Here is a 17055-nt window from a genome sequence, read left to right on the forward strand (position 1 = left end):
ACCCGTTAACCAATACATATGTCATCTCCCAGTTACTCACCATTAAGATTCCCTCAAACAGAGCTCTCCTTTCTGAAGGCTGACACTCCCTTAGTCCTGGACAAGGTTTCATGCTGCCTGTCGACCATATCATCATGGGTGTCTAACAGATTTCTGAAACTTAACCTGGATAAAACAGAACTCATCATCTTCCCCCTCAAATTCCAAATGTCCCCCTGACATATTCCTTACTGTTGAATAAAAGTTGCAATACAGTTTCCCAAGGGAAGCCAAATGTTTTTAGGGACTTTAAAGGTCAGATAATATATCAACAAATACCAAAAAAGTATAAAACACATCACATTTTATTTACCAACATTTTAAGAGACAATACAAAATATAAAAGTCACACTTGCTAAATAGGAGTAGCATTCAGTGGATCTCCAAGTGGAAAATCCCACCAATTGAGGTATTTCCAACAACTTCAACCCGTTTCGCGGAACTTATGTCCACTTCCCCAGGAAGAGGAGATCCGTAAAAACCAATTGATATTTAGACTTCTCAGCCAAACTCTGCACAATAATTGCTTTATACATAAATAATAACTGATACACATGTGTAACACATCATTCAACAGCTCTAAATAAGCTTACATAAATGCTAGGTGCTGGTGACATCCAACGATTCCTTCACATAGCCAGTTGGAACTGATCCCCCAGGCCGTCCCATCGTCTCAGGGTTAGGTAGCATTTCATCTGAGGCAAGTCAACTGGTCGATGATAACTTACGACCTTTTCTGTTTAGTTTACCGCTCTATTTAAAAGACACCCCTGATCCCCTTAATTCACTTGAAGATCTGACAGTACCAGAGAACACTCTGTTAGTAGCATTGGATATCGAGGCACTCTATTCGAGTATACCTCATAGGAAAGGACTGTTTCTGGTGAAGTTTTAGCTACAACTAACCGAGACAATTGTCAGCAAAATCAATTCATTCTATCTTTGTTAGAGTACATTCTTACAAGGAACGTATTTACTTTTGCAGATAAGACCTACCTCCAGATATGGGGCGGCAATGAAGACCTGTTGTGCCCCCGCATCTGCCAACCTGTATCTGGGGGGATAGGAAAGGAAACTTCTTATGGATGAGTCCTTATCAACGTACTTCCGCAATATTTTATTTTGGCGGAGGTACATTGACGATGTACTCATCCTCTGGCAGGGCCCGAAAGACAAACTAGCGGAATTCTTTATTAGGTTGAAAACAAATGGCTTCAACTTTTGCTTTTTCATGCAAACAAGTGCAGCCCCTATTCTATTCCTAGACAATGAAATACAGATCAATGTTGATTTAACAATTCGTCTAACCTTTATGGAAAACCGACGGCGGGTAACTTGATTTTATCGGCCTCCAGTGCACACCCTGCTTCTCTGATTAGAAGTATCCCTTATTCTCAATATTTGAGGTTAAGGCATAACTGTTCTAGAGAACAGGACTTTGAACAGGCAGCAATAGACCTTTATGTAAGGCTACTAATCAGAGGCTAAAAGAAAACTACGCTAAAAAAAGCTTACCATAAAGTAAAGAATTTACCAAGATCAGAAGTTTTATTTTTGGAAAAAAATAGGAAACATTATGGTGAGAAATTGAGAATTATTACAAGATTCTCTGATCAACGCATAACTTTAAGGGATATACAGTTAGCTCTATAAATATTTGGACAGAGACAACTTCATTCTAATTTTGGTTCCGTACATTACCACAATTATTTTAAATGAAACAACTCAGATGCAGTTGAAGGGTAGACTTTCAGCTTTAATTCAGTGGGGTCAACAAAAAGATTGCATAAAAATGTGAGGAACTAAAGCTTTTTTTTAACACAATCACATCAATTTAGTGACTCAAAAGTATTTGGACAAATTAAGAGCTGAAAATAAAATCTTCATTTATAAAACTTGGTTGAAAACTCTTTGCTGGCAATGACAGCCTGTAGTCTTGAACTCATGGACATCCCCAGATGCTGGGTTTCCTCCTTTTTAGTGCTCTGCCAGGCCTTTACTGCAGTGGCTTTCAGTTGTTTGTTTGTTTGGGCCTTTCTGTACGAAATTTAGTCTTCAACAAGTGAAATGCATGCTCAGTTGGGTTCAGATAAGGCGACTGACTTAGCCATTCACAAATTTTCCACTTCTTTGCTTTGGCTGTATGTTTTGGGTCATTGTCCATGTTGTATTACGAAACGCCTCTCAATCATTTTGACTGCATTTAGCTGGATTTGAGCAGACAGTATTTCTCTTAACATCTTAGAATTCATTCGGCTGCTTCTGTCCTGTGTCACATCATCGATAAACACTGTTTCCCAGTGCCACTGGCAGCCATGCCTGCCCAAGCCATCACACTGCCTCCACCATGTTTTACAGATGATGTTGTATGCTTTGGATCATGAGCTGTTCCACGCCTTCTCCATAAATTTTTCTTTCCATCATTCTGATAAAGGTTGATCATGGTTTCATCTGTCAAAAGAATGTTTTTCCAGAACTGTGCTGGCATTTTTAGATTTTTTTTAGCAAAGTCCAATCTAGCCTTTCTATTCTTGAGGCCTATTAGTGGCTTGCACCTTGCAGTGCACCCTCTGTAATTACTTTCATGCAGTCTTTTCTTTATGGTAGACTTGGATATCAATATGCCTACTTCCTGGAGAGTGTCGATTACTTGGTTGGCTGTTGTTAAGGGGTTTCTTTTCCCCATGGAAATGATTCTGCCATCATCCACCACTGTTATCTTCCATGGATGTCCAGGTCTTTTGGTGTTGTTGAGTTTACCAGTGCTTTTGTTTCTTTTTCATGATGTACCAAACTGTAGATTTTGCCACTCCTAATATTGTAGTATTTCTCAGATGGGTTTTTCTGTTTTTGCAGCTTATGGATGGCTTGTTTCACCTGCATGGAGAGCTCCTTTGACTGCATGTTGCCTGTTCACAGCAAAATCTTCCACATACAAGCACCCCCTCTCAAATCAACTTCAGGCCTTCTATCTGCCTAATTGATATTGACATATAAAGGAATTGCCCACATCAGCCCATGAAATAGCCTTTGAGTTAATTGTCCAATTACTTTTGAGCCCCTGAAATGAAGTAATTGTGTAAAAAAAAAAGGCTTTAGTCCCTCACATTTTTATGCAATCTTTTTTTTTTCAACCCACTGAATTAAAGATGAAAGTCTGTAGTTCAACTGCATCTGGGTTGTTTCATTTAAAATTACTTGTGGTAATGTAAAGAACCAAAATTAGAAAAAAGTTGTCTCTGTTCAAATATTTATGGACCTAACTGTATGTAGCCAATTTTTGCAAACTTTGTTAACAGATCCACAAATCAACAAACATATTAATTCATTCCCAGAGATGACTTTTAGAAAGCTGCTGTTCATTCCGGACAAACTTGTTCACAGCCACTATTATAATCAACCGCCTAAGAAGTCTCAGCAAGAAAAAGGCGCATTTGCCTGTGGGACTTGTAACCAATGTAGGTGGATTCACAAAACAAGTGACACAATTCAAATCGCAGTAAATTATCTACCCATTCTTAAAGAAAAAGTAAACTCCAAAGGAGTTATCTACTAGGCCTTTTGTAGTTGTAAATGTTTTTATGTAGACAAGACAAAACGTGAGTTTAGAACGAGAATCTATGAGCACATGTATGCCATTGTTAATGTCATGATAACAACTCCTTTGAGCCTACATATGGCCAAATACCATAATTTTAATGAAAATGAAATTAAATTCACTGTGTTAAAGCATGTCCCCCAAGATAAAAGGGGTGGCAATTTGCACAAAATTCTTTTACAGAAAGAAGCAAAATGAATATTTACCCTTAATGCTACACATTACCCAGGTTTAAATGAAACCTTAGGTTTCAAACCCTTTTTATGTGAAAGTGAAGGAAATTCAAAAGAAGTGATACAGAAAGATGGGGGCAGGAACAAACTATAGAAAAATAAACAAAATATATTTTTTTGTTTTCTTGCCAATAATTGTTAAAAATACATGCATGTCAATTTATCTACACTATCATGTACCAAAATAAAAATGATTTGGCATTGTTTTGGAACTCATTTCATATACCTGTTAGGATAGAATGGAATTGATGTATATTTATTATGATGTTTGTTGTTGTTGTATAAAACCATAACAATTTATGTGTTGATGTCATTGAATGACTTTATTTAATATACGTCCACCCTATTACAAATAATTTGATGAAGAAGTGAGGTCACGCCACCTCCGCAAAATAATGCCCTTTAACACAGCTTTGTAAGGCACTTTTTGTCCTTATAGCTGTTTTGAATGAATGCAATGGTGAAGACTGCAGTAACTTAACAATAGTGCCTTTTTTCCTTTTACAACTACTTAATGAGCTTCTAATAACGCTAGAGTTACTATGTATTGTTTTATTCTGAATGCTAGGCTGGTTGCTGTGGTCGTTCTACCTTGCCTTCCCTGATGATGCAGCCACGGCCCTCCGCCGGTGAACACCAGATTTGACATCCCTTCAGAGGGAAGGATGTGCCAAAAGAGGATATGGCCATCCCCCTTTCCTCTTGAGTGACAGGATGCCCCTGAACCACTGACGTCACGAGATGCGCCGTGGGACGGAAGTCCCGGGACGCATCTAAGCAGGGTTTCCTGTATAAGCGGAAGACTTCCGTCTCAGCTGAGCCGGATGTTTTCGCCACGCGTGATGTCGCCACAATAAAGCTAACAAAGCGACGGAGAGGAGGTAAGCATTCAGGGCTCTTTTTGCTTGGGGGTGGAAACATATACCCTGGAGACTCCCGGTTTTTCTCTTTCTTGGTCTTGCTCTTGACGGGTAAATTTGGTTGACAGTAGGAGTTGAATTCACTATTTGTATAGGCACATTTTTCATATAATTTTTTTCTTGTCCTTTTACGATTTTTAGTGATTTGGCTAACAGCACAGTAATACATTTTAAAAAAAAAAGGAATTAAAGGCACAGACACTATTTGTCCAAGGTCGGTCATTATATCTCACAAGTAGGTTTCACTTTTTTTTTCCAAAATAAAGCCTTATTGAGTAAATATACAGTGTTTTACATTTGTGCAAATTATATACACATTGATTAACACAGTTAGAACTAAACATTTTTTTTGTGTAACATAAGTGACTCCAGACCCTACACTTTGTGCAATGGCCTGGAGACTCCTTTTAGCAGCAACCAAAACTGACAGTCATGAGAAACTAAAGTAACACAAACCTAATTTGTGAAAAAAATAATCTTTATTGAACATATGTACTTCTATCCTGTGTCATATTGGACTCTCTCTCACCAAACCTTATGTGAGAAATTAGAGATCATTATTGAATACATTCCTGTATTCTTGGGATGCATGAAAATCCCACCATGAGGCCCATGTTGTGTAATTGTGTCCCAGAATGAGTGAATCAATTCCTCCATTTCAGCAATGTGAATAATTTGTGTAAACCAATCTCATCTTTTATAGTTGGACTAGTTGTTCCAAATCCTTGACTTCCAAATCCTCGGAATCCATAGTTTGGCTGCATTCAATATGTGAAAAAGCAGTTTTTTTTTGTATTTTTTTGGTGTGGACTTGGTATGATGTAGTAAAATTTGAGCTGGAGAAATAATATTATATTCTCCAGTAATTTTCGGTATTAATTTGATAATGTTGTCCCAGAAGGGGCGGATCATAGGACAGTCCTACCACATATGAAAAAAAGAGCCTACTTCTGATTTGCATCTCCAACATTGGGGATCACTTTGAGGATGAATTTTGTACTCTGTACCATCTGGTGAGAATTTTACAATTATTTTCTTGAATGTTCTTATTTTGTGAGCTTTTGGCATTAAGTATGTTAATGTTTTCCAAGTCCTCATCAGAAAATTCTATCCCTAAGTCTGATTCCTATTTGTTGCAAGAATGATCTAAAGAATTTTCCTGTGGTAATGGAAGGAGATTGTAGATGATTGAAATTGTTTGTCTTACTGGGCCTTTTGATTGGCATATTTTTTCATATGCTGTGTTTTGTCTGGAATAGAGCCCATTATTATCAGAAACAGTCAAAAAATGCCTTAGCTGTAAATAGGACCACCACGGTATGATATTGTTTACATTTTCTGTCCTGCCTGTAATTTTCTGTTATCTCTCCAAGATTTGAGAAAGTCATTAGAAAAACCCGTTGGAAATTCCAGATTCAAACCAATTGGCGAGAGCAGACGTGGTAAAGATGACATTTTAAATCTTCGTATAACTTGCATAAAAATTCTTAGAGAGGATGGGGTAGTAAATTTGCATCTAAGTATCTTTTCATGATCCAGGGGATAGAGCTGAGTGGAGCTTTGGAGTATGTTTGTTCTAAATTAATCCAATCTTTAGATCGTGTATTTGCACACCTGTCTACAATTCTAGCCAGGTGTCATGCCCTATAGAATTTTCTAATATTTGGCAATCCTATACCTCTATTGATTTTGGATGTTGTGGGAAAATTAAATGCTATTCTGGGGGGCTTTTGACCCCATAAGAACGTTCTGAAATATGTGAATAGGGAAAAAACGAGTCTTGTAGAAAAATTGGTATTGTTGCATCAAGTATAATATCCTTGGTAGAACATTCATTTTGAGAATTGCCACTTCACCATCCCAGCTCCTTAGGTCTAAAGCTAATTTTGTAAGTAGTGGGGCAAAGTTTAGCGTGTATAACTCTGATACAGAGGAGGCTAATTGTATCCCCAAACATGTAAAAGCTCTCTTTTGTCATGTGAATTGGAATCCTAATTTGCATTTTTTAACTTCTTGTGGTGGTAAGGAAATATTAAGTGCCGAGGACTAGGAGTAATTAATTTTAAAGTAAGACAGAAGTTGAAATGATTCTAAGGTATTGAGCAATGCAGGGAATGAGGTTAAGGGGTGAGTAAGTGTGAGGAGAATATCATATGCAAATGCACATAACTTATGTTCTTTGTTGTCCACATAAGTTCCAGTGATCTTATTTGCTCTTATATGATTTAATAATGGTTCTAGTGCTAAGACAAAAATCAGTGGGGAAAGGGGGCTTTCCTGTCTGGTTCCCTTGTTAATTTCAACCGGTGCAGAAAAAGCCTGTTATTAAGATCTTTGCTGATGGTTTAGAATATAAGGAGAGGGGGGACTGCGTATGTGTGTGGACGGGTAGGACGTTTCTCCTCAGGCTCCCGGTCCCGTGCTCTACAAACGACTGGCATAACACTGCTTACCGGCATCACGATGGGCCGCAGTTCTCAGCGCAGTGTCAGGCTGCAGAGAGACACACCGCGGCCACGAGAAATCGGCTCCTTCTTTCATAAAACGGGCTCGCTGGAGGAAGCATCAGAGGATTCCCCTCCCCCCAAGATGGCGCCTTCCTCACCACGCGCTCCTCTCGGCCCGCCACGGGACTTCTACAATGGCTCCTCTTCCAGCTGTTAGTCACCCCAGACCAGTGGAGGGTTGAGAGAAGAGTTGCTGGGGCATGAATCCATAGGGGCCACCTATGTCTATATCTGGGAGGCACAAAAGGCAGTAATTAGGGGGATCCTTATAAAGCACGGGGCCAGATTGAAGAAAGAAAGGCAGGCTGAAATTGCTTCCACTATCAAATGCCTACAGGAGTTAGAGCTCCTACACAAGCGTTCTCTGGACAAACAGTTGGGCTCGGAGTTGGCTCTTTTACGTCAGAAATTAGCCGCCTTTGTCAAATGCCGGAGAACCTAATATGAACATGGGGATAAATGTAGGGGGCTCTTAGCGAGGGGCTCTTAGAGGCCTAAGGGCCCGCACACACATACCATTTCTTGCCACTGCTATCGGGGGCAAGATATATCGAGTAAAGATATATCCTTGTACAACCTGAAACCGCCCAACCTGTCGGGAGCAGCATGTAATTCTCATTTGGAGAGAATACAGCGTTATTTAGAGGGAATTGATCTATCACGCCTGTCCGTTTCGGCACGTCAGGACATGGAGGCCCCTATATTTGTTACGGAATTCCAGGCGGCTATAAAGCAAACTAAGTCAGGGAAGGCACCAGGCCCTGATGGATTCTCGCTCCCATACTATAAGAAGTTCGCGGAGGACGTGGCCCCTCATTTTGTAGCCGCCTTTAATTCACTGATGGAGGGGAGCTCTCTATCTGTGGATTCTTTAAGGGCCTTGGTCATGAGTTAGTCAGTGATTCCCAAAGCAAATAAGGATTCTTCGGCATGTAGTAGCTATAGGCCTATTTCACTTCTGATCTTAAACTGTTTACCAAAATCCTAGCCAACAGACTTCAAAGACACATCCATGCTCTTATCCACATAGATCAGGTAGGGTTCATGCCGTCTAGGGAAGCCCGTGATAACACTTTAAGAGCCATCTCATGGATTCACGTCGCTGCTTCCTCTGGCAAATCTTTGCTGCTAATCTCGACCGATGCGGAAAAGGCTTTTGATAGAGTGGACTGAGACTTTATGCTCACCACGCTTCCTACTATGGGTGTGGGGAGCAAGATGATGGCGTGGATCCAGGCTTTATATTCATCCCCTTCTGCATCAGTCAGGGTAAACGGAGAAGTGTCATCAACCTTTAACATTTCTAACGGCACTAGGCAGGGCTCTCCTCTGTCCCCGCCTATTTTTATTCTGTCTCTGGAGCCACTACTGTCGGCAATACGCTCCAATCCTGATATTCAAGGTCTTATGTTAAATGGTTGTGAACAAAAGGTGGCAGCCTATTCAGATGACTTTCTTTTCATCAGCACTAATCCCCTCACATCCCTACCGAATCTCATCCAAACAATACAGGACTATGGAGCTGTGTCGAATTTTAAAATCAACTACTCCAAATCCGTGGCCCTGAGTATCTCCATGCCTCAGACCCTTCGATCCCATCTCATTCCCTTCTTCTCCTTTAAATGGGAAGATAAGGTGATCAAGTACTTGGGGACTCAGATCCCAGCAGACTTGTCACAGCTCTATGCCCTAAACTTTGCTCCCATTCTCACTACCATTAACAAGGACTTGGAACACTGGTCCTCTCTGACTCAAAATGAACATTCTGCCACGAATCCTGTATCTTTGTCTACCTCATTTTTTAAATCACTACATTCTAAGGTATTCCATTTTATTTGTGGCAAGAAGGGCCATAGGCTTAGCAGGAGCCTGTTGTTCAGGAGCAAGAGTGGGGGGGGACTAGGTGTCCCCAATTTTTCTTTGTACTATATGGTGACCCACATGGTCCGTATCCTAGACTGGTTCCGACATGGGGAGTTCAAACAATGGATAAGAGTGAAACCGTCTTTTACGCCGGTTCCTTTGACGACGCTCCCATGGTTATTGAAGCTCCCTCACCCGAATCTGAAGAATCACTCTTTGATATTTAAACTTCACCTATCTCCCTTGCCCTCTCCCATGTACCCGATTATTGGTAACCCCTCCTTATCCTTCGGTTTGGAGGACGGGAAATTTGGGGATATGCGTGAGAGAGGGATTCAAAGGGCAGAACATTTTATCCACCAAGGGCAGTGGGAAGTGGCACCAAGTGGCACTCTCTGTCCTACCTTTATGCTGTACTTAACTGGACCTCAGAGAACTTTTCCCCCTCATATCTACAGGCATGGGAGGCTGAACTTGGGTATACTTTAGAACCTGAGCAAAAAAGCAAGATCCTTTCTGCGGTTCACCAGTCCTCCATGAGCAGCAAGTATTAGTAACTGAGCTTTAGGATCCTCTCTCGGTGGCATAGGAGCCCAGAGAGGCTACACAGCTTTTTCCCTGAAGTCTCAGACAGGTGCTGGCAGTGCAACCGGGAAAAGGGCACCATGTTACACATTTTCTGGTCCTGCCCGTTGCTGGGCCCCTATTGGGAACAGGTGAGGGCACTCATACAGAAGGTTACCAGCTAAAATGTACCAGGAGACCCCGGGTTTTTCCTATTGCATCATAACACTATCTCGGATAGGAGCTATAGGAGATCTATTCTCAGACATCTTATAGTGGCAGCGAATGCCTGCATACCTATGTTGTGGAAATCAACATCGGTACCCACGGTGGGCATGTGGCTCCACAGGGTAAAGGATATGATGCTCACTGCTGATCTGACCACTAGCTTAAGGGGTACACAGGAAACATTTAATGTGATGTAGGGTAGCTGGATCTACTACCGAGACACTCAGGAGTTCAAGAGCCACCTGGATCCGAGTCTCTCAGGGTGAGAGAGGGGGGTTTTTATTTTGTAATTTATTATTTTGTATGTTCTCTTCACTCTTATTTCTTTCTGCTGTGCTCTATGGTCCCACAGATGTATCCAGATGCTAACGATGTTATGTTGTCTGTATCTACACCACGAGTTTTTTTTTTCTCTATGTCGAATGTGTAACATACCGGTCCTTGTTTCCCATACTTACCCTGTTTTGTCTTGATTGGTTACTGTACTGTTTTTGTTGTTAAATATGTTTTTTTAAAAATAAAAATTGTTACAAAGAAAAGAATATAAGGAGAGTATATGTGCCTTCATTACTGGAAGGATACCTATGGAGTCTAATACAGCCACCATATAGCCCCATGCAAATCTGTTAAATGCTTTTTCTACGTCTGTGGATAGGAAAAAGCATTGATGATTTGATTGTTGAGCCTAGTATGCTAAATTAAGAGCTTTGGTGTTATTATCTCTGGCTTCTCTACCTGAGATAAATCCCACTTGGTCCAAGTCAATCAGATCAGGGATAAGGGCGATCAGACGGTTAGCCAGTATCTTTGCGAAGATCTTTAAGTCAGCATTTAATAGAGAAATAGGCCTGTAGTTGCTACAACTAAGTGTATCTTTACCTTTTTTGTGTCGCACGGTAATATGTGCTTCCAAAAACTCTGGCGGTGGTTTTTTGTCTTCTACAAATGAATTAAATGCTGCTAAAAAATGGGGAGTTAGAATTGGGACTAAAGCTTTGTAGCATTGGATGGTAAGACCATGAGGTCCCGGGCTTTTACCTGGTTTCAGTTGTTTCAAGGTCTGTTGGAATTCTAGTTCTGAGATTGGTCTGTCCAACATTTCAGCGTTTTCAGCTGGGATTGTATTTAAATTGTATTTGGCCTTGTCTTAATTTAAATTCCTGAAATGTTTCATCAGCCTGTGTTCGTTTATGGGCCTTTTCTAGATTCCTGATTTTATTTGCTAATGATTAGATTTCTGGTTGTCTAATCTTTTTATTTTTTGTCGTCCAGCGTAAAAAAATGCCTCCTTTTACACTTTTATGTGCCGCCCAGACCATAGTTTGATCAGTGGGGGAAATTGCATTAAAATCAAAAAATTCCTTCAGCTTTGTTTCTACTGCATTCAGTATTGCAATATCTCCCAGTAAAGAGGGGTTAGGCCTCCAGTACTTCTGCCTTATACCGCTATCTGGATCTTGAATGGTAAATGTAATCGGAGCATGATCAGATACTGTCATGGGTTCTATGGTTGCTTTTGCTAGAGCATTGAGGTCTCTTTGGGATAAGAAAAAATAGTCAATCTGTGAGTATTGATTATTTGGGTGTGAGAAAAACGTATAATCTTTAGTGTCATGTAACATTAAGTAGAGAGGGAGGATTTAACAGAGCGTAGGGCTCTAAAAGTCATGGTGGCCACATCTGTGGAGGAATCAATTGTTGGATTAAGGGGTACATTAATGTCGCCACCTAAAATTAGCATACCTTTTGTGAAGCTTAGTATCATTTTACAAATTTTTTGGAAAAATCTCGTTTGTCTGACATTTTGACTATATTTGCCAGAATTATTGGTTATAAATTATATTGGGAATAGTAATAGACTGTTCTCAATACTTTGCGATGGCTAAAACCTTGTTTCATGCCCTTTTAGTTGTAAACTATATAAAATGGAACTAGAAGGAAAATAAAGGTTTCCCTTCCTTATAGTGGGTAACTGCATTTCTATATATATTTGTCCCCAAATATTGAGCTATTTCAAATTTAAATTATCTAATGATGGAGTGTAATAAACAGGGAAGAAACTTTTCTTAATAATACCCCAAATAGGTATAATGATTATTCAGTTGAGCAAAATATCAATTGGGGGACCTCTAGGGGAGGAGGCATCATATGAGGAGTTTCTCCATTGAGAGTTCATCTGAGTTTGGTGAGGACACGAACTCATGGGAAATCGCAACACATATATTTTTAACTCTTTCTCAAAATATCATTATTGGGCCAATGTATTTGAAAAACATCCTTCCTCCCTGTGCCTCGCCATGCTTGTTCCAACTGGCTATGTGAAGGAATCGTTGGATGACACCAGCACTAGGGATGAGCGAGAATACCTCTGACATTCTTGCAAAAATTTCCTCGAACTTCCGATGGGTCCTCAAAATTTTGTCGACCTGATTTTGCCAATTCCATTCCAGGGTGCAGGTTCCTGTGCTCCCTGGGTTGATAAGTACAGCCCAGGAAGTGTGGGAAACGCGGTCACAACTTTTTGGAGGCACGAGAGTGCTTTCAATCAGCTGTGACTCCAGATGAACACTCAATGGAGTTTTTCCATTGAGAGTTCATCTGAGTTTGGTTCCCATGGTCACAGGGCTGTACTTATCAGAATAAATTACTTTTTAATCACAAATGAATTTCCAGGATGCAATATAATCCCATGTCTTTATTGAACCATGTGCCTGTTTTGATGAATCTGACGCTACCTAACTCCATTCCCTTAAAAATGCGCTCCAAATTACCCACATACTTACACTTTTCTTCTTCTTTCCAGGCCCACCTGATTTAATCCTGGGTGATTTTCCAGGATGACAATATACAACACTGGGACATAGGATACAAGCTTCCATGCATCTTGATAATCATCTACACACTCAAGCCCTTCAGAAAGCTCATCACACCACATGAAAAGCTAGCTAAACTGGCCTCCTCTCAATGACAGAGAAGGGCTATTTACGCCATGTGCCATTCCACCACAGGAAATAAATGTTTTCTGCAAACAGAAATTCCTAAACTCTTAGAAGTTTACTACTCTCAAGTTTATGTGGCCCAAACTCCAGATAGAGAAACCATGGAATCCTTTTAAAGAAAGCTGATCTATCAATACTCTCACTTGCCCAACAAGTAATCATAAATGCCCCTATTGACATCTCAGAAATAGCAAGGACAAAATTCCATTAGGGAAGACTCCTGGACCAGATGGGCTTCCAGCAGAATTTTACAAGCCACGTGAATCCTACCTTTCACCACTAATAGACATTTATAATTAACATTTTAAATGATCAAACTCCCTTCCCTCCTTCACAGAAGCTCAGGCATGCCTAATTTCAAAATCATTCAGGAACCCATTATTGCCATCATCTTAGAGGCCAATAACATTAACCCATTTTAACCACACTTTTGTCAATGTACCAACCAGGTTTCTAGATTTTGGTTTACAATTCAAAGCCTACATTAACATTTTTATGATTACCCTGTAACCCATCTCATTGGAAACAACCACCTTTCTCATCCCATTATTATGCAGAGTGGAACTAGAATTTTTAAACTTTTTCTCCTCTTCTCTGTTACCTAGTTTTTCCGAATGTTTCAAGCCATTTCAGGTTACACCATTAATATTGCCAAGTCTTTATCCCTGTATCTATTTTTCAAACACAAACCTAATTAGATTAAACTTTACCCTTCAACTTTACCTAAATCTCATTTTCTCTACCTTGACGCACAGATCCCCAAAAATACAGCAAAGCTTTATGATCTTAATTTCACACTGGCCTTCAAGGGTCTTTCACAAGGTTTTTCATCTGACTGCTTAGTCCTTAATCTGAAAACACATAAAGCCTACTCATTCCCTGAACTGTAAAAGCTATTCCCTTTTATGTCAGAAAGCATCTTTTTGTTTTCAGTACTGCTCTACAGTAGCTGACTCACTATGGATTGGAGTAATAGGAGAATCCATTCTGCTAACCCCACTTGGCACCTCCAAAGCCATATCTGAACTCTACAAATTCCTATGCGAAGAAATTGACTGAAGATTTACTGGAAGTGTAAAAACTTCTGAGAATGTATCGGGTTTCAAAGAAAGCCATTACTGCATAAAAATATAAAGAAATGTTCGTTAGGCTCTTTCACAAAACATATATTACGCCCATTCCATGGGTCTGACTGATTCGGATGCCTGTCTTAAATGTGGACCCCCCACAGCAAATTTATATCACAACAATGAGATGATTAAATGCTTTTGTCATAAATTGACTACATTCAGTCCTATCTTCTAATTTTGTGTCTCTCACATTTTGCCTCTCACAACAGAGTGAACAATATTTGGTCTGGCGGAAAAGGAAGGCATTTAATTTTCAAATGATGCAAAACGTTTAGCGCTCCTGTTGTCAGCAGTGGTTCCATCCTGGGAAAAAACAGCATCTATGCAAAATGGAGTGGCCTCCCAACACCAAGACACAAAAAGCCAGTTTTCTTTGAGACAAGGGGAGTTTTTTTAATACCCCCAACACTACAACTAGGACTCGGTTATACAGTTGTTTCTGTCACACCTGCTTGTATCTTAGGGCTCTGAGGGTGAACCTCCTATTGAATTGCCCCAGGAGTCATGTTTTATACACCTACCACAATGTTTAACGGCAGACTTGATCACTTCATTTAGGGTCTGTACTGTTCAATATGACAAAGCTACAGGAAGGATGGAGGAATGAGACTTTACAGACCTAGCCATTTATCTGGTGTGATGGCTCCATATCATGTTGATTTTTGTACCTTGTGCATTGTTTGTGATATTTGTTGTTGTTCTATTGTTGGATTGCCTGATTGTATATGACTTTTCACAGTTAATCGTATTGAGAAAAAAAAACTTTAGTCTTACACAGCTTATACATTAGAATGTTGATGATAGTGTAAAAAGGAACCAAGGAAAAGCAAAATATTAGAACTTCAGTTTTAGGGAGTCCAAAGAGCTTATTGTATGCCAGCATCACACTGAACTCGACCCTGCCTTAGTTCATAACTTTGGAGAATGTACTTATAACCTTTTTTATAAAAATATGTTATATTGCATTCATTAGAATCTGAGTATCACTGCATTAAACATAAAAGTTTGATGGACTGCAGCTTATTCATATATTTTCATAAATAAGATGTAATTAAATAGAGGTAAGGTCATTAGAGTTTACTGTGATGATGGTTCACAGTGAACTCTTTTGATAAATTCTAAATATTAAAAACAGTTATGTTATTTGCCTGTTTTTGTTTTCATTCTTTGTGAAGATTGAGGCATTTAATACTTTAGACAAACTAGAGCGCAAACATCACCATTAGATTCAAAAACACATAAAAACCAAGAACAAAAAAATATATTTCTTTTTAATAGCAGTTATTTATTTTTATTTTTTTTACATATAAATCAAGGTTATTATAATAGATCAAGATTACACATGATTTGTTCACAGAACAAATAATACTCAAAATAGGTTACGTCATTAAAAAAATTATTTGATTTTTTCCTTATGTCCTATTAAGTATAGTTCAAAGAACCTTGCTGATTTTTTTTTCTCTTTGGAAATTTCAGTTTGCTCATCTTTGGTACACAAGCACTACTTTTCCAAACCTAATTCTAAAGTGAACTTCCAGTACATATGCCAAAAAATTATTTTCAATTATAGGTGAGTATTTAAATGCTCTTTAAGAACTCCTGAGGAACTCTAAAACTGTTGCATAAAGCCATTGAAGTACAAAAATAATTAGCAACTTGTAAAATGATTGTGTGAATTTAGTTTTGTTAAGAGTTTTGCATGTAGGTTGATTCACTGCAAAAGCATGCATGCTTTCTGTGTATTAGGAACACAGAGGTATAAATACATTTCACCACTCCTATATCATTGTTATAGCTATTAAAAATTATTTCTTGCACTACTTAGAGTTTAATACATTGTGCAAGGGGTTAGTGTTATATGTAGGTTCTTACAACCACAACCCAGCACTGATGCTGAGTACACTATCTGCCATTGTAAAATTAGTGCCCTGTAGCTTCTACAAATCTCCACATACAATATCAAATTATCATAACATTTTTAGGTCACTATAACATTATTAACACAAAATAAATACCTAGAAAACACATCCTAATATTATTACAAATAATGCATGTATGGGTGTTAACACTGAGAAATGGCCCCGGAAAGATTTAGAACAATGAATGTGCTCTGTAGATAAATAATTTTACCTCTTTGGTAAACTGCAGAGTTTAAATATAATATTAAGGGAAAGCTACTTTACAAGCAATGACTATTTGTCTTAAGGATACAAATATACAAAGAGACACAAATTTATGTTTTTGTTAGTGTGTGAAAAATGAAGGTCAATTTTTTCTGATTTGCATTGCAGAAAAGAAGTGTGTTAGCAAAAACATAGCGAAGAATGGACCTGTTTGCATTTTAAACCTTAAAGACAATCATAATGCAGCCAATTAAGTCAATTTGGATTACTTCTACTGATGTTGTCTAAACATAATCTTATATTCTTTGATTCAGCTTTGCTTCAAAGCATGTTGTTCATGGTAATCTAAATAAATAAAATGCGCTCTGCTGGAATTAGTTGGGATCCTGAAAATCTCATTAAAAACACAAATTATATTTAAATCTGAAATATGCATTGTTTTACCATCCTTGTTATATTTATAAAAATACTGTATGCAGTTATGGTTTTTTTTGGTTAATTTTTCTTTATTGAAGGATATACAGTACAAAGTTTCAATAGCAAATAAAAACATAAATAAAAGATAATGATACATATCCATTTTTCCTTGAAGAAAAAAGACCACCATAAATGTGACTGTAAAGAAGAAAACAAACAGAAAAAGGGAGATAAAAAGAAAGAATATAGGGATAGAAAATACAACAGATATCAAAAGAAAGAATATACAAAATACAAACATAGAAACAAACATATGCCAGCCATTATAAAGCCTAAATAAAGACATATCCGACATCTGAATAAGATAAACTAAATACGACAATACATCTTGCCATATTTGTCCATAAAACTAAAAAATTTTGAAATTAAAGAGA

At 38.6% G+C, this 17055-nt stretch overlaps 1 long non-coding RNA gene across 4 annotated transcripts; it reads left to right on the forward strand.

Moving 5' to 3' along the window:
• The first annotated feature begins 4582 nt into the window (after positions 1–4582).
• Positions 4583–16770, forward strand: LOC140344557 (uncharacterized). 4 transcript variants are annotated; one of them, XR_011923589.1, is made up of 4 exons: positions 4583–4751; positions 5689–5803; positions 6164–6232; positions 12756–16770. It is a non-coding gene; the product is annotated as an uncharacterized lncRNA (long non-coding RNA). The 4 variants fall into 4 exon arrangements; XR_011923591.1 differs by lacking the exon at positions 6164–6232; XR_011923590.1 differs by lacking the exon at positions 5689–5803.
• Positions 16771–17055: the final 285 nt, after the last annotated feature.

The sequence above is a fragment of the Pyxicephalus adspersus genome, chromosome Z (genome assembly GCF_032062135.1).
Source record: "Pyxicephalus adspersus chromosome Z, UCB_Pads_2.0, whole genome shotgun sequence".
Classification (NCBI taxonomy): Eukaryota; Metazoa; Chordata; class Amphibia; order Anura; family Pyxicephalidae; genus Pyxicephalus; species Pyxicephalus adspersus.